The 26,084-nt window shown below is 43.8% G+C and overlaps 1 long non-coding RNA gene across 2 annotated transcripts in view; it reads left to right on the top strand.

Annotated features, from left to right (window-relative positions):
* The window catches only part of LOC148145970 (uncharacterized), a 40,618-nt gene extending 15,445 nt beyond the window's left edge, over nt 1-25,173 (top strand). For both annotated transcript variants that reach the window (XR_015760930.1, XR_015760929.1), the window contains exons 2-3: nt 6,907-7,396; nt 24,982-25,173. This is a non-coding gene — a long non-coding RNA (uncharacterized LOC148145970). The remainder of the gene's footprint in view (nt 1-6,906; nt 7,397-24,981) is intronic.
* The last annotated feature ends 911 nt before the right edge of the window (nt 25,174-26,084 follow it).

The following is a 26,084-nucleotide window of genomic DNA, read 5'->3' on the forward strand; positions in this document are numbered from 1 at the left end:
CTAGCAGTGGCAAAGCAGTATTTAAGCTGTGTTTTTTTATTATTCTTAAACATACAAAATTACACCGGAATCATGGTGACAATAGAAGCTTTTCACTGCATTTTACTGTATTTTTCACCGTAAAAGTACATATGACAATAAAATCATTCATTCAAGTAAATAAAATGCTCAGATAGCCATTACCGAGATATGCATGATGACAAGAATTGGGTCCTGATCATTTTGGGGTATATGACATTAAAGAAGAGTTGGAGACTAGGTAAAGGTGGAGGGGTCACACTGTTAAGCAAGGGTGATATTGGTGAAATAGTGAGAGGTGATCTTGGTTCAAGAGACAAGGATGTGGAAACTATCGGTGGAATTGAGGCATAGCAAGGGTAAGAACTCATGGGTTGATGTGGTGGTCTACAGGTACCCTAACAGCAACCACAATGTAGATAAAAGCATATTCCATTTTATTTCATATCTCCAGCATTTGGAATACTTTACTTTTATATTACTGAGGTAGTAAATATATTTTAATTTTCCAAAAGCCACTAGATTCTGGAAATACTCCATTATACTGGAAAATAGAAAACTAAATTCCTCTATTTAAGAAAGGGGGGAGGTAGGTAACAGGAAACTATTGGCCAGGTAGCTTGAATCTGTGTCAAGATCTGTGTTTGTATCAGAATTCATCATTAAGGAGGTTATGTCTGCACAACTTTGGAAAACTCAAGATAATCAGAAAGAGTTAGTATGGTTACATCAAAGGGAGATCATGTTTAATCAACTTATTGGAGTTCTTTAAAGTTGTAACATATGCTGTGGGTAAGGGAATTTGTCGACATAATGTACTTGGATTTCTACAAGACATTAGCAAGGTGTATATAAAAGCTTATTGCTCATTATAGGAGCTCATGGTATAGGGGGTTAATGTATTAATGTGAATGGAAGATTGACTGGCATGAAAACTGACTCTACCTGAATTGATCCTTTTAATCAGCAGGGTGTGATTTGTGGAGTCCTGCAGGGGTTTGTACTTGGGCCTGAGATTTTAACAATTTAAATCTTAGGGTTCAATCTTTGTGCCAGATGAGATACATTTGAGACCTGTCTTTGTGCCCTACTCTTGGTGGAGTTGTGGGTTGGATCAGCCTTCAGTCAGAGAACTCAAGCTTAGATGATTAAAACCATAGAAATCAATATCTCTTTGGAATGAAGAGTTGATGTGAATTGATATAAGAGTAAGGTTATGGAAGAGATGTGATGTAATGGTCTTTACCTTGCGGGGTATGACCATAAGATAATTGGACCACAAATTTGGAAGAGCTAGAGCTTGATTAATCAACAACTGATCTCCGTAACTGTAATATGAGATCTCCTGCATGTGATGTCTGTCAGGGCAATTTCCTCTAATAAATCTGTTTCCAAAAATACTACATCCAGTGCTCTCAAACCTGGCATAAAAACAACATTCCCTCTCATATTAATCAAAAAATGTATTGTGATTGTGCTTTGTCCAACTTGCTCTTGGTCAGAAAAGCTAAGGCAGACTGTCCCTACATTTTACACCAAGTTCCTTTGCTCGAGACTCACCATGAATATTTATCCATTTTATTTAAAGTGTTTCCTTATAATTTAGTCCATAGAGTCCAGAATCATATTTATCGTTATGCTCTAAGTTCTTTCCAGTACATGTTTATCATAAGAAAGCCTTGCATTGTCCCTCTCCACATGATGGCTACTGTAACATGCTGGCATTAATGTGTCCTCTAATGTTGCAAAGTTGGATGGCATGTAATGCAACTAACTTTATTTAAACTGTTGTCAGTACAGAGTGTACCATCATGCCAGTAAAGAACGACTGAATGGGGAAGGCACTACGAAAAGGTAGTTGAGCATTGCATGGTACTATTTACAGCTTTTCCCTCAGAAATACATCTTGACAGTAGTTAGCACCGCTCCCTCATAGTGCCAGGGAATATTTCAATTCCAGCCTCAGGTGACTGTCTGTGTGGAGTTTGCACTTTCTTCCTGTATCTGCATAGGTTTTCTCCCACAGTCCAGAGATGTGCAGCTTAGATGGATTGCCCATTCTAAATTTCCCATCATGTCCAGGGGTGTGTCAGCTAGGTATGCTAGCCATGGAAGATGCAGGATTGCAGGGATAGAGTAGGATACTGTTCGGAGGGTCGGTGTGAACGTATTGGGCCAAATGGCCTTATTCCAAATTGTAGGGATTTCTATAAATTCTATGAACTATGACAGCATGACTTCAAGCACTTATCCCCATATTTGTTTAGTACTATAGCATTTGGGCTTGAACAAAAATATCTCATAAGAAATATACATTCAAGCAGTTTTTAAATTGGCTTGGGAAAACAGCCTACAGCTGCTAATCATTAAAATAGCATGGAGTAGTGTATGGAGAGAAGTCTCCAGTTTATGTCATGCAGCTGTTATTGTGCTTGCACTGTTAATGATATGATGGAATTAGATGGGCTGACTGCCAAATTACTGACAATTTACAGCAGAGAGGATCTGTGAATATCAGGTGTTGATAAGCAGGTAAAGTTTTTGAGTGTCCTCAGAGTTGCAAAATTGTATTCACAGTTTGCGTGCACACTTGTACGGCAAATCATACCCATACCATATGGACGAAGATGGTTACACACACACACAGAAGATGAGTATCTGCAGAGCACGCACAATGAGACACAGTGAGAAACGAAGATTTTGCAGATCTGTCACCCATATATGAATAAAATGAATGAAAAGAAAGCAACCATTTTGGAGTTAAACACCCTAGCTAACACTCTCTCTTAACCTCACTCAAACAAGCATGCATTCAGCACAAGAAGGATCCTCAACAGTACAATTTAAGGGAGCATTAACTACTTACAGCTTAGTTGCTGATTTATTTCTTCCAGCTATCACTTTAAGTTTGTTGATGCTTCCCATAGTTATTACAGCAACTGGTGTGACATTTACTGAAGGACCTTTTTGCTGACTTCACAGCTTCTGCATAAACCAGTGGCTGACAAGAGAGGTACGCTAACTGATATTACCCCTGAAAAATAATATTGGAGAATAACAGAGGTTTTGCAGGACAGGACAAGATACATAGGTATTTGGAATTCCTACAGTGTGGAAACAGGTCATTTGGCCCAACAAGTCCACACTGACCCTCCGAAGATTATCCCACCCAGACCCTTTCCCCTACCCTATTACTTTACATTTCCCTGACCAATGCATTCAACCTACACATCCCTGTATGGGATGGTGAAAGAGGGAGGGAGAGCAGAGGGAGTAACGATCTCTCAGGAGGAGGATATATCCTACCAGGGTGATTACAGAGAAATTCTCCAAGCAGAACCTCAGTCAGGAACAATGAGTTGGATTTTGTGGAAACCACTGGACTGGACAAAATGGATGTGGCCAGGGAGGATTGTGTCGGAGGCAGCATGTCAGACAGCTCATGGTAAGGAAATTGTGAGTGCTAAAGTCAGTGGTGTGAAGGGAACAAAATGAGAAACTAGCCATGAAAGCAGCAGTACAATCCTCCACTGTAACCCTAAGATATTGATGACTCCCACTTGTGACATTGGCCATAAGATATTGCTTCTTCAGATGCTGACCTGTAGTGACTTTTCTACACTGTATTTTAAAACTTCTTCATAGCACAGAACTTAAACTTTGTCAAAATGAGGGACAAAATCGAAACCTTTCATCTACTTGCATTTTTCAGATCTCAAATGCAAGAAAACCCGCTCAGAAATGAATCAACAAATGTGAAAATGAAGTAGCCCATAACTGCCTTAGTGTAAAGGATGGGTCTCCAAGCTCTGGATAAATCCTTGTCGCAATATGATATAGGTCTCCTCCATGGTATATGACTGCAAGCTTTCTGGAAGGTTTCTTAATTTGTAAATATGCTTCTTGTCCACAAGCCAGTTGAGCCCAGAGTTTCACTACATTCAGATCCTATCTCTATGATGTCCTCTAAATTACACACATTTTTATTGTCATTGTTTCTTTTGTTCCCGTACTGTCTGAGCTAGGTTGCATTTCTTGGTCATCTGAGGGGAGGGAGAACATAAGATGCTGACATCATCTGCAGTGTTTAAATCATAACAGAGGGATGAGGGGAGAGAGGGCCTGAGCAGGAGGATTAGGTATGGCAAAGTATCATCTTTCAATGGCTTCACTACACTGGCACTGACCACATCCACAGCAGTGACCATCCAGTAAATTTCACTTGTCCTTTCTGGGCCTGCTACCTTGTCCTTGAAGAGAGATGGAAGCATGCCAATGAATATCCTGCAAACTAGTTGGGCATTCTCACTCTCAGTGTGTGCTTGAAAGTGTGAGGTTTGCAGCAGCATTAACAGTGCAACAGTGTGGGGAAGCATGTAAGTGTCAGTTAGGAGTCCTCATTGTTATATATGGTTGGCAGGGAAATGATGGCACTGTGGTGAATTGAACAGTGTTTGATGCTAGCTACCTGCCGGCATTCCTTTTTGTTTGTATCTAGAGGGCCCCTGTGAATGCAGGACAAATTCCAGCTTCTTCCACTCCAAGGCAACATTTCAAAATCTAGGAAAACACGCTTTTCAATGTTATGCCATTCATCCCAGTTCAGCTTCACTTTGTGCCCAAATCCTAGCAGTTATTGCAGCTGCAATACATCTCCCTTTTAGTAATGAAGGATAGCTTTAATGAATGCTAGGAAGGTTGATTTTGGGCTCCCTGGTCATATGTGCAGCCAATGAACAGAGACCATTCAGATGAGTGAGAACATCAAAAACTTGGCCTGAGAATCAAAAATGTTAATCATTACACTTAATTGACCCTTGTCTGTTTTAGGGACCTATCCAATTTAACTCCTCAAATGATTTCAGAAGTACCTACTTATTACATTGATTTTCTCTTACTTTATATATAACATTCCTGATTTAATAATGCATTGTGCATTTCACAGCTTGTAATAAAATAATGACTTAAAGCAGTTCACAATCTTTGCCCTGTGGTGACTTTTCTATGCTGTAATCAAAATTTTCTATATTTCTAAATTTCTATGGTGGTATAGAACTTAAACTTTATCAAAATGTGAAACAAAATCAAAGCCTTTCATCTATTAGCACTTGTCAGTTCTAAAAAGAAAGAAAACCACCACAGAAGAGTATCAACAACTTGCACAGTATGAGAAGAGGCTTCTGATTGGATGGACTACGGTTGGCATGGAGATGCAGTAGAAACAGTTAACTATCACAGTTAAGTAATTAAACTCAAATCAGTAAATAATATGCAATGTGTGTGCATATTCTTTTTGCCATCATAGAACAATGTGAATAAATGTAACTTCTGGAACATAAAAATTAATTAAAGTCCAAATGATTATCTTAAATTGGTTATTAAAGTCTACGCTTTGTTCTGTATAACATGAATTGGTTAAGTGATTAAGAGGTTGCTGCATGTAGGTTTTTGGTCTGTGTGGTCTGTGAAGGATTCCTTTATTTTTACGAAAACCATGCATGAGCTACGCAATAATTCTAATAACATTTCACTGTGCTCTTTTGACATTACTATTTTTGAAGATTCCACTCAAGAAAACCTTTGACACTTTTTCTCGGTCACTGTACCATGGCAATCTACAGGTCCCATCAGTTTTTGAACTTGTTTTCACTGAGTCATAAATTTTGCAACTATGTGGTTCAGTTCAGTTTCAACATGGTGCATACCAGGGGTACCCTGCTAGACCCAGCTCTTGCTAATATATTCGTGAGATGTGTGTCTTCAGTAGAAGGACTACTAATCCCCTACCTAATACATAAATGTTACATTTCAATCTGTAACGGCACCTAGGAATTTCCTTCCCTAGTTTAATATATGCCATCCTGTGCTCAAAACCACCTTTGAAATATAGCAGTCAAATCGAGTTGCCCTGACTGATCAATGTTTAAGGTTAGAATTTAATCAGTGAGCAAAGACATTATCTGTTTCTGCTCCATCTTAATGCCAACAATTCTCCAAGCAGTCAACACACTTTCCTTATACTCACAAATTGTTGCTTCCAAGTTGGTTTTCTTGTGTTTTAGTCCTGACGAATGCAGGATGAAATGTTTTAACTCCATGTCTCATTTCAGCAATGTGTATTTGAAAGCCAAGCAACCATCAAATTTTACATTATCAATAGGCCGTACAATGTGTATACTGACAAACATTGCTTTCTTAATATCTTGCGATAGTTATTACATTTCGAAGCTTTTCATCTTTTAAAAAGTTATCTATAAATATTTTTGGGTAAAATAGTTTTTAAAATAGCTACAGCTTGATGGGGAAGTGGGATTCACTAGTTGTTTTTCGAATGAGCTCACACAGTCTTAATGGCACAGAGGGTGTGCTTTTGTGATGTACTGTTCTAGAATTCTATAACTTTTCAGGGAAAGAAAATAATTTCTTAAAAGCCTGTACATTAAGAAGTGTGTGTTTAATTTATTGCTCTTGGTCCTACAGAAGGATCTTGGGCCACTGTTGTTCCCACACCCACTTTCTAGATCACCCACTGTTTACAGTGGTTGCCAGCTAGCAAGGCCAATATGAACCAACCTTAATCCTAGTCCAAACCTACTGCAGACATTAGGGTGCCACGAGATGGTCACAGCTTGGCTGTTGCAATGTAAATGAGTTCAGGGCCTCAAATTCACGGCTTTGGGTACAAGCATTTCCCAAAGTCAAAGTCATCCTCCTTTCACTGAAGGATTTTGTTATCTTGCTTTTTCCTTTAACTATATTTTTCTTTATTATTTGTGGAAATCTATATTGAATTATGGAAAATCATGCTATTTTTATATTCTCCTCACTTAATATTTCACTATGTTAGAGAATTTTCATCTAAAATCTGTTTTTTTTTCTGTCCTGAAGAATGGCAGCTGGCAGTTAAAAATTAGAGGGAGGGTGATACCCTACAAGCAACAAAATGAACAGAACACCTATTTGGAATCCACTGCTCACCAATGCCACTAAAGTAATGTTACTTCTCGCCACCAAACACCTGTTTTGGTTAGTTCGTATGGTTATGCCAATGCCAGTGGTTTGAAGATTGGCCTAAATGTGATATATAATGAAGTTTAACTATTATTACATGATTGTTCATAATGAGCAATTAAATAATGAGTGCAGTTATTTACAGAGTGTTCAGTAATTGCTAATGCTGGTCAGTATATATGAAATATTATTCTTTATTGGATGTTTACAGACTGAGAGTTCCATTCATCCTTTCCAGTGGAAAAGACACAACAGAAAATCTGCCAACTGGATTGGGGAGCAGCTGGCATGGGGAGCTGAGCTTTTAATTCGCAGGCCCAAGCGAAATCCCTGAGGATGTTAGTTCAGAATCCCACCATGGCAGCAGGTGGGATTTACATTTGATTAATAACATTTGGAACGTGACTTCCTTCCCAGCAGGCAGAAGAGTGAGCATTGGTAGTGACTGACATGGTGTCTGAATTTAAGGAGCCATGTGAATCCCCTTTCCAGGGGGAATTGGGTTACCTGACCCATTACTGGTTCTCTTACTTCAGAAACGATATAGCCTTGAAAATTCCCCTCTGGATGCCTAATAGGTTTGAGCTGGAAGGAAATCTTAAAGTACTTTGGCTGTTCATGTACAGACCCCTGATTTGTTGCCCATACTCAGGACAATCGATGTTTTTGCCATCCCTCACCAGATTAAGATTTCTCAAAATGGTTTAACTAGAACAGAATTCCAATGGATGTAAGTGTTAACCCACAATGGATCCCCTTTCCCAGACAGAATTTTATTGTGTTTGTCCAGACCCATGAATTTCACATACAATGACTTCAAATTTGTCACAATCAATTTGTCTGTATATTGTAATATCTCAGGGTTGGCAAAATGCATTTCCAACAGAGTTGAACATATTGTCTAAAATCATGTAAATTTTCACATGTAATGAAAACCCCTTTGGACTGGCTTCTATTTTCAACTGCAGTGCTGTACACTCACACTTCACTACTTAGCCAAAGCTTCTCATGTCAGGTTGTTCAGAGCAACATTCCATTCACAAGAGGATCATGTCCGATGCTGATGGATTTGTGCATGCTCCATAAAGAAAATGATTTATATGTGCGAAAGGATTGGTGCATTTTTCTCTGCACTGGATGTCTGTAATCACACGTCTAAACGAAAGATATGCAACAGCTGTAGACATCTGTATGAAAAGTAACGTCATTGTTCATTTGACGTCCTTTCATTTGACAGGATAATTGATAATGCTATTTTTGGTGAGACTTAAAAATGTAAACTATTTTAAACTATTTATCGATTATTAATGTGCAATTATATTAAGAGTATAAAGTAAAGCAAGAGAGAGAGAGTGAGAAAATATGAGTCTATTTTTGACTTAAACACACGTTTAAAAATTTTTAAGTATTTTAAAGTTATCATTCTGTATAGTCAAATGGATTCAGTAAGGTGCTTTGATTAACATATGACTTTCAATTTTTAACATGTATTTATTTTGTCAGAATATGTGAATTAAAATTTGACCCACTGAGCAAAGCTATAGCATTCTGTATGGCTTGTGAAAGGTGCTATATCTATGGGCTGCCTCAAGAAATTAGTGCCACTCAAAAAGCTCCTGTCCAAGAGAAGTCAGAATCAAAAAGAGTTACACTGGAAAAGCACAGCAGGTCAGGCAGTATCCGAGGAGCTGGAGAGTCGATATTTCGGGCATAAGCCCTTCATCAGGAATGTGTAGGGGGAAGGCAGCTGAGAGATAAACAGAGGGGTGGGGCTGAGGGGGAGGTGGGATGGAAGGCGATAGGTGGATGCGGGTGGGAGGTAATTGTGATAGGTCGGTCGGGAAGATGGAGTGGATAGGTGGGAAGGAAGATGGACAGGTAAGACAGGTCAGAATGGCAATGCAAAGTTGGAGGATTGGATCTGGGATGAGGTGAGGGGAGGGGAGATTTGGAAACTAGTGAAGCCAATGTTGATGCTGTGTGGCTGAAGGGTCCCAAAGTGGAAGATGAGGCATTCTTCCTCCAATTGTTGGATCGGTTTGATTTGCTGGTGGAGGAGGCCCAGGATTACATGTCCTTGGGAGAGTGGGAGGAGGAGATGAAGTGGTTGGCTCCAAGGTAGTGGGGTTGTTTGGTGCAGGTGTCCCAGAGATGTTCTCTGAAATGCTCTGCGAGTTGGCACCCTCTTGACCTGTCCTACCTGTCCATTTTCCTTCCCACCTGTGCTCGCCACCCTCTCTACTGACCTATCACAATTTCCTCTCACCTGCAACCACTATTGCCTCCTTACCTATCTTCCCTCCAGCCCACCTCCACGCCTCTGTTTATCTCTCATCCCCATTCCCCTCCACATTCCTCATGAAGGGTTTATGCCTGAAGTGTCAACTCTCCTGCTCCTCCAATGGGCAGCATGGTGGCTCAGTGGTCAGCACTGCTGCTTCACAGCACTGGGGACCTCGGTTCGATTCCGGCCTTGGGCAACTGCCTGTGTGGAGTTTGCACATTCTCCCTGTGTCTGTGTGGGTTTCCTCTGGGTGCTCCGGTTTCCTCCCACAGCCCAAAGATGTGCAGGTTAGGTGAATTCGCCGTGCTAATGCCCATAGTGCTAAGTGCATTAGTCAGAGGGAAATGGGTCTGGGTGGGTTACTCTTTGGAGGACTGGTTGGGTTGGAAGGCCTGTTTCCATACTGTAGGTAATCTAAAAATTGCTGCCTGACCTGCTGTTCTTTTCCAGTGCCACACTTTATGACACTGACTTCTCCAGTGTCTGCTGTCCTCACTTTCTCCTGTCCAAGAGAAAGCAAATTAATACCAAGACATTCCTTAAAACTGCAATATTTATTCATTTTCTGTGACATTTATGAGTATGTTTGAAAATCTGGGGTATTATAAAAACCATTTTGATCCAATTCAGTTACTGCAAATATTCCATAACTCGTCTTCATTCTAATTGGATGAAATTGTAATATAGCAACCTATTCAGTGAAATTAAAGCAACCACTTTCATGTATATATGCATATAAGTCATTGTTTGATGAGTCTTAAGATAGTAAAGCTGAAAGACAATATTGTACTGGATAATATTTTCAGGTGCACTGAGGGACTAGTCCTTGTAAAGAGAAAATTACCTGCTTTCACGATGAGCCTGTCAAGATTTTGTCATATTTCGTCGAAATGGTCACGAGCTAAATAAAACAGAGCACCGAACTTAGCAATTGCACTGATTTGAAGGTTCACTGCTGTCAAAGTTAAATGGCCTTGAAAAGGCAATAGTGGTTGCAGGTGAGAGGAAATTGTGATAGGTTGGTGGAGAGGGTGGAGTGGATAGGTGGGAAGGAAGATAGGTAGGACAGGTTAAGAGGGCACCAACTCGTAGACTGTTTCAGAGAATATCTCTGGGACACCCACACCAAACAAACTCACCACCCTGTGGCCGACCACTTCGACCCCACATCCTAATCCCTGAAGGACATGCAAGTCCTCAGTCTCCTCTGCCACCAAATCAAATTGACCTGACAACTGGAGGAAGAACTAAGTAAAAGAATGCCTCATCTTTCTCTCTTGGAATCCTTCAAGCACACGACATCAACATTACCTTCACTGGTTTCCAAACCTCAGCTTCCCCACCTCATTCCAGATCCAGCTACTTAGTTCTAGAATTGCAAAGTAATGTGCTAGAATCATGAATTCCTCTTTCTTCCCTACATTTTTTTACATTGTCTCCCACTTTCACTGCTTCCCATTGTGCTGCATTATCAACTTCTGAGCTCTTTCCTTCTGTAGCATTGCCTCCTTCAGTAGGACTTAACACTAAACAAGGCTCTGCATTTTTCCGTGATCATCAAATGCATACTTACATTTGTATTTACCTATTGACAACACGTGGTCACATGGAGTTGGATTTTATGCTCCACTGTGTGCAAATGTAAGGTGGCAAACATGCAGGAGTGTCAGATTGCTCATCTTCTATGGAATGCTGTGCAGATGGTAAGGGTCAGTGACCATACTCTGTCCAGAGGTGGAGCTCAGAATGTCATGTCACACTGTCTATCACTTCTGCAATGCAATACCTTCTTCCTCGGGAGCCAAGGAAAGGCTTTAAGTTCAGGTTTCAATGTTGTTCTTGTCTAGGGTTTCATCCCAGAACTGTTCAGACAGAGGATGCTGTTTGATTCTCAGATTCTCTGCTGTAAGCAACTGGAGTATGCATCAAGGCTATTGGTGGATGATTGAGATCCATGAGCGTCACAGCACTGTGCTGATTAAGAAGCTGAGGTCGTAATGCAGACAGAACAGTACCTTCAGCAGCAGCAATAGCCGAAACAACTTCTTTGTGAATGCTGTTTAATAAAACTAAACTTCATGAAATCATCATTCATTGACCGTAAATACTTCGATATTCAGGGGGCAGCATCCCCTGTATACTCCCAACTGCAACTGCAGCTTTTCGGTTTCATCTCTCGATGAAGTTAATTCGATTTGATAAAAGTTAAGGTTACAGATGGATACAAACCGTCACAACATCGGATGTTCCCACTTTCAATGCTGACAAAGTTTCCAGGGAGCTATGGACAAGCGAGCTATCGGTCAGACAGGGTAGGACATGGTGTCGGTGGAAGGATGCTTGTCTCTCTGCCTTTCTTCTTGTAGCTGCAGCTGAAATGGTGTTCACTCACAGGGTGAATGATGAAAACTAGTGATGTAGTTACAACAAACTTTCACCCCTGCTACCAATCTGCCCAGCAAGGTCTTCTTCTTCCTTTCCCTTCCTGTAAGTTGGAATGCAATCTCAGGTTCTGCAGCTGAGCTGGAGGGAAGCTCCCTTACATTGGACACTGCTGACCTTAGAGATTTGGGTGGGTGACCCCAGGGCGTAATTGTAGCTAGAGGGCTAAATTATGCTGAGCCTGTCTAGTGCATGTTCACCCTCTTCAGCTCGGTGTCCCACAGGTTTGAAGGTGGCAGACAGTTGGAAGGGGAAGTGCTGGGAAAGCACAGCAGGTCAGGCTGCATCCGAGAAGCAGGAGGATCAATGCTTCAGGCATAAACCCTTCATGAGGAATAAAGAGCTCATTCCTGATGAAGGGTTTATGCCCAAAACATCGATTTTCCTGCTCCTCGGACATTGCCTGACCTGCCATGCCTTCCCACCCCCACACTTTTGACTCTGATTGCCAGCATCTGCAGTCCTCACTTTCTCCTAGTTGGAAGGGGAAAGTCCAGCCATCATTGGAGTCTCCGAGACAATATTTCTGGGGCGTCCTTTCTATGGTTCTTCTTCTAGATAGTGTCTACTGGCATTGCCCTGCTTTGTGAGGAAGGCGCACCTGGGAGAAGCATTGGGGCCCTCGATCCCAAATCACCTTGTTGTTAGAACATAGAACATAGAACAATACAGCACAGAACAGGCCCTTCGGCCCACGATGTTGTGCCGAACATTTGTCCTAGCTTAAGCACCTATCCATGTACCTATCCAATTGCCGTTTAAAAGTCACCAAAGATTCTGACTCTACCACTCCCACAGGCAGCGCATTCCATGCCCCCACCACTCTCTGGGTAAAGAACCCACCCCTGACATCTCCCCTATACCTTCCACCCTTCACCTTAAATATATGTCCCCTTGTAACACTCTGTTGTACCCGGGGAAAAAGTTTCTGACTGTCTACTCTATCTATTCCTCTGATCATCTTATAAACCTCTATCAAGTCACCCCTCATCCTTCGCCGTTCCAATGAGAAAAGGCCTAGCACTCTCAACCTATCCTCGTACGACCTATTCTCCATTCCAGGCAACATCCTGGTAAATCTTCTCTGCATCCTCTCCAAAGCTTCCACATCTTTCCTAAAGTGAGGCGACCAGAACTGCACACCGTACTCCAAATGTGGCCTAACCAAAGTCCTGTACAGTTGCAACATCACTTCACGACTCTTGAATTCAATCCCTCTGCTAATGAACGCTAATACACCATAGGCCTTCTTACAAGCTCTATCCACCTGAGTGGCAACTTTCAAAGACCTATGAACATAGACCCCAAGATCCCTCTGTTCCTCCACCTCACTAAGAACCCTACCGTTAACCCTGTATTCCGCATTCTTATTTGTCTATCCAAAATGGACAACCTCACACTTGGCAGGGTTGAACTCCATCTGCCACTCCTCAGCCCAGCTCTGCATCATATCCAAGTCCCTTTGCAGCCGACAAGAGCCCTCCTCACTATCCACAACTCCACCAATCTTCGTATCATCTGCAAATTTACTGACCCACCCTTCGACTCCCTCATCCAAGTCATTAATAAAAATTACGAACAGCAGAGGACCCAAAACTGATCCCTGCGGAACTCCACTTGTAACTGGGCTCCAGGCTGAATATTTGCCATCTACCACCACTCTCTGACTTCGACCGGTTAGCCAGCTTTCTATCCAATTGGCCAAATTTCCCTCTATCCCATGCCTCCTGACTTTCCGCATAAGCCTACCATGGGGAACCTTATCAAATGCCTTACTAAAATCCGTGTATACTACATCCACTGCTCTACCCTCATCCACATGCTTGGTCACCTCCTCAAAGAATTCAATCAGACTTGTAAGGCAAGACCTACCCTTCACAAATCCGTGCTGGCTGTCCCTAATCAAGCAGTGCCTCTCCAGATACTCATAAATCCTATCCCTCAGTACCCTTTCCATTACTTTACCTACCACCGAAGTAAGACTAACTGGCCTGTAATTCCCGGGGTTCTCCCTATTCCCTTTTTTGAACAAGGGCACAACATTCGCCACTCTCCAGTCCCCTGGTACCACCCCCGTTGACAGTGAAGATGAAAAGATCATTGCCAATGGTACTGCAATTTCCTCTCTTGCTTCCCACATAATCCTAGGATATATCCCATCAGGCCCGGGGGACTTGTGTATCCTCAAGTTGTTCAAAATGTCCAACACATCTTCCTTCCTAACATGTATCTCCTCTAGCTTACCAGTCCGTTTCACACTCTCCTCTTCAACAATACGGTTCCTCTCATTCGTAAATACAGAAGAAAAGTACTCATTCAAGACCTCTCCTATCTCTTCTGACTCAATACACAGTCTCCCACTACTGTCCTTGATTGGACCTACCCTCGTTCTCGTCATTCTCATGTTTCTCACATACGCATAAAATGCCTTTGGGTTATCCTTGATCCTATCCGCCAGAGATTTTTCATGCCCTCTCTTGGCTCTCCTAATCCCTTTCTTCAGGTCCCTTCTGGCTTTCCTGTATCCCTCCACTGCTCTGTCTGAACCCTGTTTCCTCAACCTTATGTAAGCCTCCTTCTTCCTCTTTACAAGACATTCAACCTCCCTCGTCAACCAAGGTTCCCTCACATGACCATTTCTTTCCTGCCTGACCGGTACATACATATCAAGGACACGTCGTATCTGTTCCTTGAAAAAGTTCCACATTTCCACGACATCCTTCCCCGACAGCTTATGCTCCCAACTTATGCTCCTCAGATCCTGTCTTACAGCATCGTAATTACCCTCCCCCCAATTGTAAAACCTACCCTGTTGCACGCACTTATCTCTCTCCATAACCAAGGTGAAAGTCACAGAATTGTGGTCACCATCACCAAAATGTTCACCCACTAACAAGCCCATCACTTGTCCCGGTTCATTACCGAGTACCAAATCCAAAATGGCCTCCCCTCTGGTCGGACAATCTACATACTGTGTTAGAAAAGCTTCCTGGACACACTGCACAAACACCGCCCCATCCAATCTACTTGATCTAAAGAGCTTCCAATCAATATTTGGGAAGTTGAAATCGCCCATGACTACTACCCTGTGGCTTCTGCACCTTTCCAAAATCTGTTTCCCAATCTGTTTCTCCACATCTCTGCTGCTATTGGGGGGCCTATAGTAAACACCCAACAAGGTGACTGCACCTTTCCTATTTCTGACTTCAGCCCATACTAGCTCTAAAGGCAGATCCCCCTCGAACTGCCTTTCTACAGCTGTTATACCATTTCTAATTAGCAACGCCACCCCCCCCTCCTTTTTTCCACCCTCCCTAATCCTACTGAAACATCTGTAACCAGGAACCTCCAACAACCATTCCTGTCCCTCTTCTATCCACGTTTCCGTGATGGCCACAACATCGTAGTCCCAGGTACCTATCCACACCTTAAGTTCACCGACCTTATTTCTGATACTCCTTGCGTTGAAGTATACGCACTTGAACCCATCTCTGTGTCCGCAAGTATTCCCTGTCAGTGCTACCTTCTTCACAGCCTCCCCACACACTTGGACATCCTGACAAACAGCTAGCCTACTTGCTGGACTACAAGTCCGGATCCCATCCCCCTGCCAAATTAGTTTAAACCCCCCCCGAAGATAGCTAGCAAACCTACCCCCCAGGATATTGGTGCCCTTCTGGTTCAGGTGCAACCCGTCCTGCTTGTACAGGTCCCACCTTCCCCAGAATGCAGTCCAATTGTCCAAATACCTGAAGCCCTCCCTCCTACACCATCCTTGCAGCCACGTGTTCAACTGCACTCTCTCCCTATTCCTTGCCTCACTGTCACGTGGCACCGGCAACAACCCAGAGATGACGACTCTGTCTGTCCTAGCTTTCAGCTTCCAGCCTAACTCCCTGAGCTCTTGAATGACCTCCCCACCTCTCTTCCTACCTATGCCGTTGGTGCCAACGTGCACCACGACTTCTGGCTGCACATCCTCCGCCTTAAGGATTCTGAAGACATGGTCCGAGACGTCTCTGACCCTGGCACCCGGGAGGCAACAAACCATACGAGAGTCTCGCCCATGCCCACAGAATCGCCTGTCCGTCCCTCTAACTAGAGAGTCTCCTATAACTAGCGCTCTCCTCCTCTCCCCCTTTCCCTTCTGAGTCTCAGAGCTAGACCTCACGCCACAGACCCGGTCACTGCAGCTTACCCCTGCTAGGCTGTCCCCCCCACCAGTATCCAAAGCGGTATACCTATTGTTTAGGGGAATGACTACAGGGGATCCCTGCACTGCCTGCTTCCTCCCCTTCCCACCTCTAACTGTTACCCAGCTACCTCTGTTCTCTGGTGTAACTATGTCCCTATAGCTTCTATCTATCACCTTCTCAGCCTCTCGAATAATCCTCAGTTCATCCAACTCCAGTTCCAGTTCCCTAACTCGTTCTGTGAGGAGCAGAATCTGACTGCATTTCCTGCAGATGAAGTCGGCAGGAGTATCGGTGGTCACCCCTACCTCAAACATCCTGCAGGAGGAACATTCCACTGCCTGCGCTGCCATTACTCTACACTTCGTCTCCAAAGCAAGAACACCGAGTAGCTTACCTGTGAACTTTAAAGTTAGGTTAGAGGAGGAGGATGGGAGGGAGGCCCTACTATGTAGGGCCTGGGTTTAGAACACACCCACTCAAATTTCAATCACTTACCTTCCCGACCAGCTCTGCGCTCCAACCTCACTTCCGCCCAGCTCGCGCCGCTCTCTGCTGAGAAAAGACCGTTGGCGTCGAGGTAAGTTCTTTATATATCACTTACCTTCCCGACCAGCTCTGCGCTCCAACCTCACTTCCGCCCAGCTCGCGCCGTTCTCAGCTGAGAAAAGGTGCTGAGCATCAGTGGTGCTGAGTATCAGTGGTGAGAAAGATGGAGTTCAGATCTGTGTGTATATTCAGCAAACATGGACTGTGCTGGACATGGCTCTCCAAGGCAGCTACCAACCTATCCTTGGAGTCAGCCAGATGTTTGCATGCTGGATGCAGCACATTATAAACAACACTGGCGGTCCCCTCCAACATTCAAGTCAGTTTCCCTAGTGCTTCTCACACACCTGCCTGCTGCCCCTGTGTCTGCCCATGCATTTGGATGATATTCATAATGGCTGACAGTTGTGGGGTCTTCTCCTAAGTGCCAATGTCCTTGGGTGTTTCTTCCCAGTACAGCTGCAGAGACATGATGGTGGATGTACTCACCAGAATGTGCTCCTGCCTCTACTCTAGTTATCATATTTGTCAAGCTCTCAGTCAGTCTCTGAGCTGACAGGGGGTTCAGGAGGCTGCCTTGCCACTGCATTCTCTGAGGGTGTTCAGAAGTGTGGGAGGAGATGGTGTCTTGTGGAGCAGTTCTCTTTAGGGAGGAGACTTTATAGCTGCCTTTAGGAGAGAAATGAGAGAATGAGTTGCACGAAAGGGATAGAAGTTTAGGCAAATTAAGAGAACGTTTATAAGGGTGGTGAAGAAAGAGCAGTGCAGCATCTGACAATGAATCTTGCTTAGCTGCCCAGAAATTGAGGATTTGATATCTCCATAGGGGTAGTCAGTATCCTCTCCTGCCATGACATTGTTCCTCTCTTTGTAGGAGATGAGGGGATGAATGTTGGGCATACCACCACCTGTCTGCCTTTCTCCATATTATTATGTTCCCATTTCTTCTGGAATGAGTCTAAGAGAAGGATTGAATGAGATGAAAATGAGTGGCCCAGCCATTGGTATAGTGGGAAAAGGTGGTGAGATATCCTAAGTAAGTCAGTGAATGAAGACGTTGCATGCAGACTAATAGACCAATGGCCTTGGTGAAATATGTGTGTAGCAGCAGAAATAGAGTGGGAGGTAGCAGACAGCAGACTTTCCCTCATGCAATACAGAAGGTCATTAACTTCTTGTGACATTGGTGAGAATTTCTCCAGATTGTGGACTCCGTGCTGACTCATGTGGCAACTTTAGACCAGACTGGTAATATCTGGTGGCAGTGTCTCCCCTGGGGTCTTGAGGAGAGAAGATTGCCCTCTTCTGCACCATTTCATCCATCAAGGCCTTTGGTTCGCTGTTAGCAAAGCCAGGAGTTAACGCCTCTTTCTCAGTCAGCTCTAAGGAGATTATTCACACACGGGAACCATGAAGAACATAGAACATAGAACATAGAAGATTACAGCGCAGTACAGGCCCTTGGGCCCTCGATGTTGCGCCGATCCAAGCCCACCTAAACTACACTAACCCACTATCCTCCATATACCTATCCAATGCCCTCTTAAATGCCCATAAAGAGGGAGAGTCCACCACTGTTACTGGCAGGGCATTCCATGAACTAACGACTCGCTGAGTGAAGAACCTACCCCTAACATCAGTCCTATATCTACCCCCCCTTAATTTAAAGCTATGCCCCCTTGTAATACCCGACTCAATACGCGGGAAAAGGTTCATACTGTCGACCCTATCTAACCCCCTAATCATCTTGTACACCTCAATCAAGTCACCCCTAAACCTTCTTTTCTCTAGTGAAAACAGTCCCAAGTGTCTCAGTCTTTCCTCATACGATTTTCCTTCCATACCAGGCAACATCCTGGTAAACCTCCTCTGCACCCGTTCCAATGCCTCCACATCCTTCCTATAGTATGGCGACCAAAACTGCACACAATATTCCAGATGCGGCCGTACCAGAGTCTTATACAACTGCATCATGACCTCAGGACTCCGGAACTCAATTCCTCTACCAATAAAAGCCAGTACGCCATATGCCTTCCTCACCGCACTATTTACCTGGGTGGCAACTTTCAGAGATCTGTGTACATGGACACCAAGATCCCTCTGCTCATCCACACTACCAAGTATCCGACCATTAGCCCAGTACCCCATCTTTTTGTTATTCTTCCCAAAGTGAATCACCTCGCACTTAGCTACATTGAATTCCATCTGCCACCTTTCTGCCCAGCTCTGCAGCTTCTCTATATCCTGCTGTAACCTGCCACATGCTTCCTCACTGTCAACAACTCCTCCGACTTTCGTGTCATCCGCAAACTTGCTCACCCAACCTTCTAACCCCTCTTCCAGGTCATTTATAAAAATGACAAACAGCAATGGTCCCAAAACAGATCCTTGCGGAACACCGCTAGTGACGGCACTCCATGAAGAAACTTTGCCATCAACTACTACCCTCTGTCTTCTTCCATCCAGCCAATTCCGAATCCAAACCTCCAACTCACCCTCAATGCCATATCTCCGTATTTTCTGCAGTAGCCTACCATGGGGAACCTTATCAAACGCCTTACTAAAATCCATATATACCACATCTACCGCTTTCCCCTCATCAACCTCCTTCGTCACCTTTTCAAAGAATTCAATAAGGTTTGTGAGGCACGACTTGCCCTTCACAAAACCATGCTGACTATCCTTGATCACATTATTCCTATCTAGATGTGCATAAATCCTATCCCTAACAATTCTCTCTAAGACTTTGCCCACAACAGAAGTGAGACTCACCGGCCTATAGTTACTAGGGCTATCCCTACTCCCCTTTTTGAACAAGGGAACCACATTTGCTATCCTCCAGTCTTCTGGGACTACTCCTGTAGACAAAGAGGACATAAAAATCAAGGCCAATGGCTCTGCAATCTCCTCCCTTGCTTCCCAGAGAATCCTAGGATAAATGCCATCAGGCCCAGGGGACTTATCTATTTTCACCTTTTCCAGGATTTCCAACACCTCTTCTCTACATACCTCAAAGACATCCATTCTACTTATTTGTGCCTCAGTATTCTCATCGACAACAATGCCCTGTTCCTGAGTGAATACTGAAGAAAAGTATTCATTCAGTGTCTCCCCAATCTCTTCCGCCTCCACACGCAACTTCCCCCTACTATCCTTGACTGGACCTATTCCTACCCTAGTCATTCTTTTATTCCTAACATACCTATAGAAAGCCTTAGGGTTTTCCCTAATCCTATCTACTAAGGACCTTTCATGTCCCCTCCTTGCTGCTTTTAGCTCTCTCTTCAGGTCCTTCCTGGCTACCCTATAACTCTCAATCGCCCCAATTGAACCTTCACGTCTCATCTTGAGATAGGCCGCCCTCTTCCATTTAACAAGGGATTCCAATTCCTTATTAAACCACGGCTCCCTCGCACGACCCTTTCCTACCTGCCTGACCGGTACATAATTATCAAGGACACTCAATAGTTGCCCCTTGAACAAGTTCCACATATCATTTACACTCTTGCCTTGGAGTCTACTTTTCCAAGCCACACATCCTAAGTCATGCCTCACCGCATCATAATTTCCCTTACCCCAGCTATAATTCTTGCCCTGTAGTACACACTTATCCCTCTCCATCACGAGTGTAAAAATCACCGAATTATGGTCACTATCCCCAAAGTGCTCACCTACCTCTAATTCTAACACCTGGCCTGGTTCGTTACCCAGAACCAAATCCAGTATGGCCTCACCTCTTGTTGGCCTGTCTACATATTGTGTCAGGAAACTCTCCTGCACACATTGAACAAACACTGACCCATCTAACGAATTTGAGCTATAGCTTTCCCAATCAATATCAGGAAAGTTAAAGTCCCCCATAACAACCACCCTATTACTGTCACTCATCTCCTGAATCACCTTCCCAATCCTTTCTTCAATGATTCTAGGACTATTAGGAGGCCTGTAAAAGACTCCTAACAGGGTGACCTCGCCTTTCCTATTCCTAACCTCAGCCCAAACTACCTCAGATGGCAAGTCCTCATCCATCGTCCTTTCCACCGCTGTAATACTATCTTTGACAAGCAATGCCACACCTCCCCCTCTTTTACCCCCACCTCTAAACCTACTAAAACATTTAAATCCCGGAACCTGCAACAGCCAATCCTGTCCCTGTTCTAGCCATGTCTCCGTAATAGCCACAACATCGAAGTCCCAGGTACCAACCAACGCTGCAAGTTCACCTACCTTATTTCGTATACTTCTTGCATTGAAGTATACACACTTCAAGCCACTTCCCTGTTTACAGGCACCCTCCTTGGAAATTGATGCCATGTTCCTCACCTCCCTACACTCCAGGCCCTGCACCCTGAAGCTACAATCTGGGTTCCCATGCCCCTGCCGAGTTAGTTTAAACCCCCCCCAAGAGCACTAGCAAACCTCCCCCCAAGGATACTGGTTCCCCTCAGATTCAGGTGTAGACCATCCTGTTTATAGAGGTCCCACCGTCCCCAGAAAGAACCCCAGTTATCCAAAAACTGGAACCCCTCCCTCCTGCACCATCCCTGAAGCCACGCATTTAATTGTTCTCTCTCCCTATTCCTCGAATCTCTATCACGTGGCACGGGTAACAAACCAGAGACAACAACTCTGTTTGTTCTAACTCCAAGCTTCCAACCTAGCTCCCTGAAAGCCTGTCTAACATCCTCAGCACTCCTCCTACCTATGTCGTTGGTGCCAATGTGGACCACGACTTCGGGTTGCTCCCCCTCCCCCTCCAGGACCCGGAAAACACGATCAGAGACATCACGTACCCTTGCACCTGGGAGGCAACATACCAAACGTGAGTCTCTCTCGTTCCCACAAAACCGCCTATCTGTGCCACGAACTATCGAGTCCCCAATTACTACTGCTCTGCTCTTCTTCACCCTTCCCTTCTGAGTAACGGGGACAGGCTCCGTGCCAGAGACCTGAACCCCGTTACTTACCCCTGGTAAGTCATCCCCCCCACAAGTATCCAAAACGGTATACTTGTTCTTGAGGGGAATGGCCGCAGGAGGTCCCTGCACTGGCTGCTTCCTCCCAGTCCCCCTCACTGTAACCCATCTATCTGCCATCTTTGGAGTTACTACTTCCCTATAACTCTGATCTATGACCCCCTCTGCCTCCCGAATGATCCGAAGTTCATCCAACTCCAGCTCCAGTTCCCTAACACGGTCTTGGAGGAGCTGGAGATGGGTGCACTTCCTGCAAGTGTAATCGGCAGGGACGTCGATGGCATCCCTCACCTCATACATGTTGCAGGAGGAACATTGCACTGCCTTCACTGCCATCCCTCTAAAGCTAACTGTTTAAACAAAAACTGTGTCTAAATAATACAAGCAAAATTCAGCACTTACCTGCTTGCCACAACAGATGTTATTATTAGGTTAGTGGAGGAGGGCGGGTGGGAGGCACTACCCGTGTAGTGCCTCGGGTTCCTCTCCTTCACGCTTTTAAAGGGGGAAAAAACTAACCCAGCTAAGCTTACACTAACTGCTTCCGGGTCTCGGCTGCCCCTCTGCTTGCCGTCACTTCCTCTGCTGCTCCCGCTCTTTCTGTGAAGGAGAGAGAAAACAAAACACCGATGCCCGCTACAGGTAAGTAATTTTGAAAAAAACTCTTACCTTAGCTGTAGTCTCCCGGGTTCACCTCAACTCGGCCGCTGCTCCCACTCAAAAGGTCAACTCTTAACTGACAGCACTTCACCTGATGGACAACTTTACTTTCAGAATAGTACCAGCGCTGGGAATCTGGGAGGTCCAGTGGCAGTGCATGATTCTGTTGCTGTTGAGCACAAGATAGCATGAGCAGGGTATAAGAGAGGCATGGTGGGACGTGAATGTGGTGAGAATTGGGGAACAGTATGAGAAATCTTGCTGGAGCTCACAGAGACAAACCCTTCATGAGACTCCCTGAACTTGACACTTAGCCAATTGTTGCTAAAATTCAGCCCTGTGTGTCCTCCTCACAGCTTGTTTTCTTACATAACTTGGCATCATAAGCAGAATTAGATGTTTTACTGATATACACTGTAAAGCATTAATCTTCACTGCACCTTGCTAGTTATAACCAGAAAATTGTTCCAGCTATTGTTTCATGCCCATTAAAAAGCACTCAAAGTATGCTAATATATTACCCATAATTGTCAGATAGAACATAGAACATAGAAGAATACAGCGCAGTACAGGCCCTTTGGCCCTCGATGTTGCGCCGATCCAAGCCCACCTAACCTATACTAACCCACTATCCTCCATATACCTATCCAATGCCCGCTTAAATGCCCATAAAGAGGGAGAGTCCACCACTGCTTCTGGCAGGGCATTCCATGAACTTACGACTCGCTGAGTGAAGAACCTACCCCTAACTTCAGTCCTATATCTATTCCCCCCTTAATTTAAAGCTATGCCCCCTTGTAATACCCGACTCCATACGCGGAAAAAGGTTCACACTGTCAACCCTATCTAACCCCCTAATCATCTTGTACACCTCTATCAAGTCACCCCTAAACCTTCTTTTCTCTAATGAAAACAGCCCCAAGTGTCTCAGTCTTTCCTCATACGATCTTCCTTCCATACCAGGCTACATCCTGGTAAACCTCCTCTGCACCCGTTCCAGTGCCTCCACATCCTTCCTATAGTATGGCGACCAAAACTGCACACAATATTCCAGATGCGGCCGCACCAGAGTCTTATACAACTGCATCATGACCTCAGGACTCCGGAACTCAATTCCTCGACCAATAAAAGCCAGTACGCCATATGCCTTCCTCACCGCACTATTTACCTGGGTGGCAACTTTCAGAGATCTGTGCACATGGACACCAAGATCCCTCTGCTCATCCACACTACCAAGTATCCGACCATTAGCCCAGTACCCCATCTTTTTGTTATTCTTCCCAAAGTGAATCACCTCACACTTAGCTACATTGAATTCCATTTGCCACCTTTCTGCCCAGCTCTGCAGCTTCTCTATATCCTGCTGTAACCTGCCACATCCTTCCTCACTGTCAACAACTCCTCCGACTTTCGTATCATCCGCAAACTTGCTCACCCAACCTTCTAACCCCTCTTCCAGGTCATTTATAAAAATGACAAACAGCAATGGTCCCAAAACAGATCCTTGCGGAACACCGCTAGTGATGGCACTCCATGAAGAAACTTTGCCATCAACTACTACCCTCTGTCTTCTTCCATCCAGCCAATTCCTAATCCAAACCTCCAACTCACCCTCAATGCCATATCTCTGTATTTTCTGCAGTAGCCTACCATGGGGAACCTTATCAAACGCCTTACTAAAATCCATATATACCACATCTACCGCTTTCCCCTCATCAACCTCCTTCGTCACCTTTTCAAAGAATTCAATAAGGTTTGTGAGGCACGACCTGCCCTTCACAAAACCATGCTGACTATCCTTGATCACATTATTCCTATCCAGATGTGCATAAATCCTATCCCTTACAATTCTCTCTAAGACTTTGCCCACAACAGAAGTGAGACTCACCGGCCTATAGATGTTGTATAATAACTTTGTGTCATAATCTTTCATCTGTTATTTTTGCTGCCTTAATTAGTTGATAACCTAAAGTCATTTACAATTCAAACCAGATTATTATGATTGGTCCCTTCCAAATATCGAGAATAATGTTACATAATTTCTAGCTTTCATTTTGAATGCTTTGTAACATTTACTATCAATAATATTGGAATCACCTTTTAGAAACGTTCTAAGAAAATATTGTGGATTAACAAAAATCTACCTATACTCAGAATGAATCAAATACTTAAGGTCAAACCATTTCAAATATTTAAAATAGTTGGCCAATTTTATTTTGTCTCTGACAGCAAGTGAACAAAGTGATTATAGCCTATACTCTTGCTGCAGTCTATTTCCTTATTTGTCACCCAGTCAGTTTACTACTGCAGCATAACATTGCATCAGGCCACAAACAAGTGGGCGGCACGGTGGCACAGTGGTTAGCACTGCTGCTTCACAGTGCCAGAGACCCGGGTTCAATTCCTGCCTCAGGCGACTCTGTGTGGAGTTTGCACATTCTCCCCGTGTCTGCGTGGGTTTACTCCGGGTGCTCCAGTTTCCTCCCACAGTCCAAAAATGTGTGCAGGTTAGGTGAATTGGCCATGCTAAATTGCCCGTAGTGTTAGATGTAGGGGAATGGGTCTGGGTGGGTTACGCTTCGGCGGGTCGGTGTGGACTTGTTGGTCCGAAGGGCCTGTTTCCACACTGTAAGTAATCTAATCTAAGTCTGCTTCAGAGTCACTACTGAGACTCAGGTATCATCTGCACTGGTGAGGGATAGCTGGCCAAGCTCATTCACTCAGCTGTGTGCATTCTTTTTCTCTAAACTTCAAGCTCAAAATACTATTTCTGTGATGATTATTCCTAGATTACTATTTTCAAGCTTACTACACTTAACTTTTGTATATTTTCTCTTGTTTTTTTCAGAAAATTTGTCTCCTACCAAGACCCTTGTGACTTGGAGAGCATCCATCCAAGGGTGTTATAGAGAAGATACATCTGTTGCATTGCCTTCCTTCTGTCTTTAATTTAGCACCTTAGATAACCACAAAGGTCAAGCAGCCCTTATCAGCAAAGATTCGGAGATGCCGGTGTTGGACTGGGGTGTACAAAGTTAAAAATCACACAACACCAGGTTATAGTCCAACAGGTTTAATTGGAAGCACACTAGCTTTCGGAGCGACGCTCCTTCATCAGGTGATTGTGTCACCTGATGAAGGAGCGAGGCTCCGAAAGCTAGTGTGCTTCCAATTAAACCTGTTGGACTATAACCTGGTGTTGTGTGATTTTAAACTTATCAGCAAATGCCTCCTTAATGAGCAATGCCTGGCTCTGCCTTGTACGTTCAGGGAAGTTGGACACTTTTCCATTCCTCGCTGTAGAAATTTATTTGTTAACCATCCTAAAATAAGAAGTAAGATGCAGCCATAAAGCTATTTAGTCATTTGTTGAATAACAGTTTGTAAAATAATATTTCTTTAATTATACATAGAGGAAAACATGTTTGTGCAAAGGTTTGGAGTAAACCATGTGTAAACTACAGGTACTGTGTGAGCTTAAAATACCTTAGCATTCAGACTACTCATCATTATTGACATATCTAATGTACTTGCAAATTGCCTAACTAAGAAGCACTAAGTCAATAGTACAACCATACTGCTGCACAATCCAGGTTCAACACCTGGGGAATTCAACCATTTCATTGTTGAAATATAGGTCTAAATATTAAAATTTGGAGATCAGAAAGGCTTACACTGACTCTGCATCCATTCTTGATAAATGTGAAGTTTTATTTGTATCAGATTCTACAGAACCCTCAGCCAAACCACAAGTGACAGGATTTAGAAAATGTTCAATAAAGTATAATTCCTTTGCAGTTTGAAATAACTGGAGCTTATTAATTTTCTCTTGGAGAGGAGCTAACACAATGTCAAGTGGTAGACCCAAGGGAGCTAGAATTATATTGATACCAGTAATGTTTTAATGATACTTAGCACAGCAAAGTGATACAAAACAGTCTTTAGGAACAT

Source organism: Chiloscyllium plagiosum, unplaced genomic scaffold, assembly GCF_037043375.1.
Source record: "Chiloscyllium plagiosum isolate Xiang-an unplaced genomic scaffold, Cpla_swu_hap1 HiC_scaffold_22, whole genome shotgun sequence".
NCBI classification, from domain to species: Eukaryota; Metazoa; Chordata; class Chondrichthyes; order Orectolobiformes; family Hemiscylliidae; genus Chiloscyllium; species Chiloscyllium plagiosum.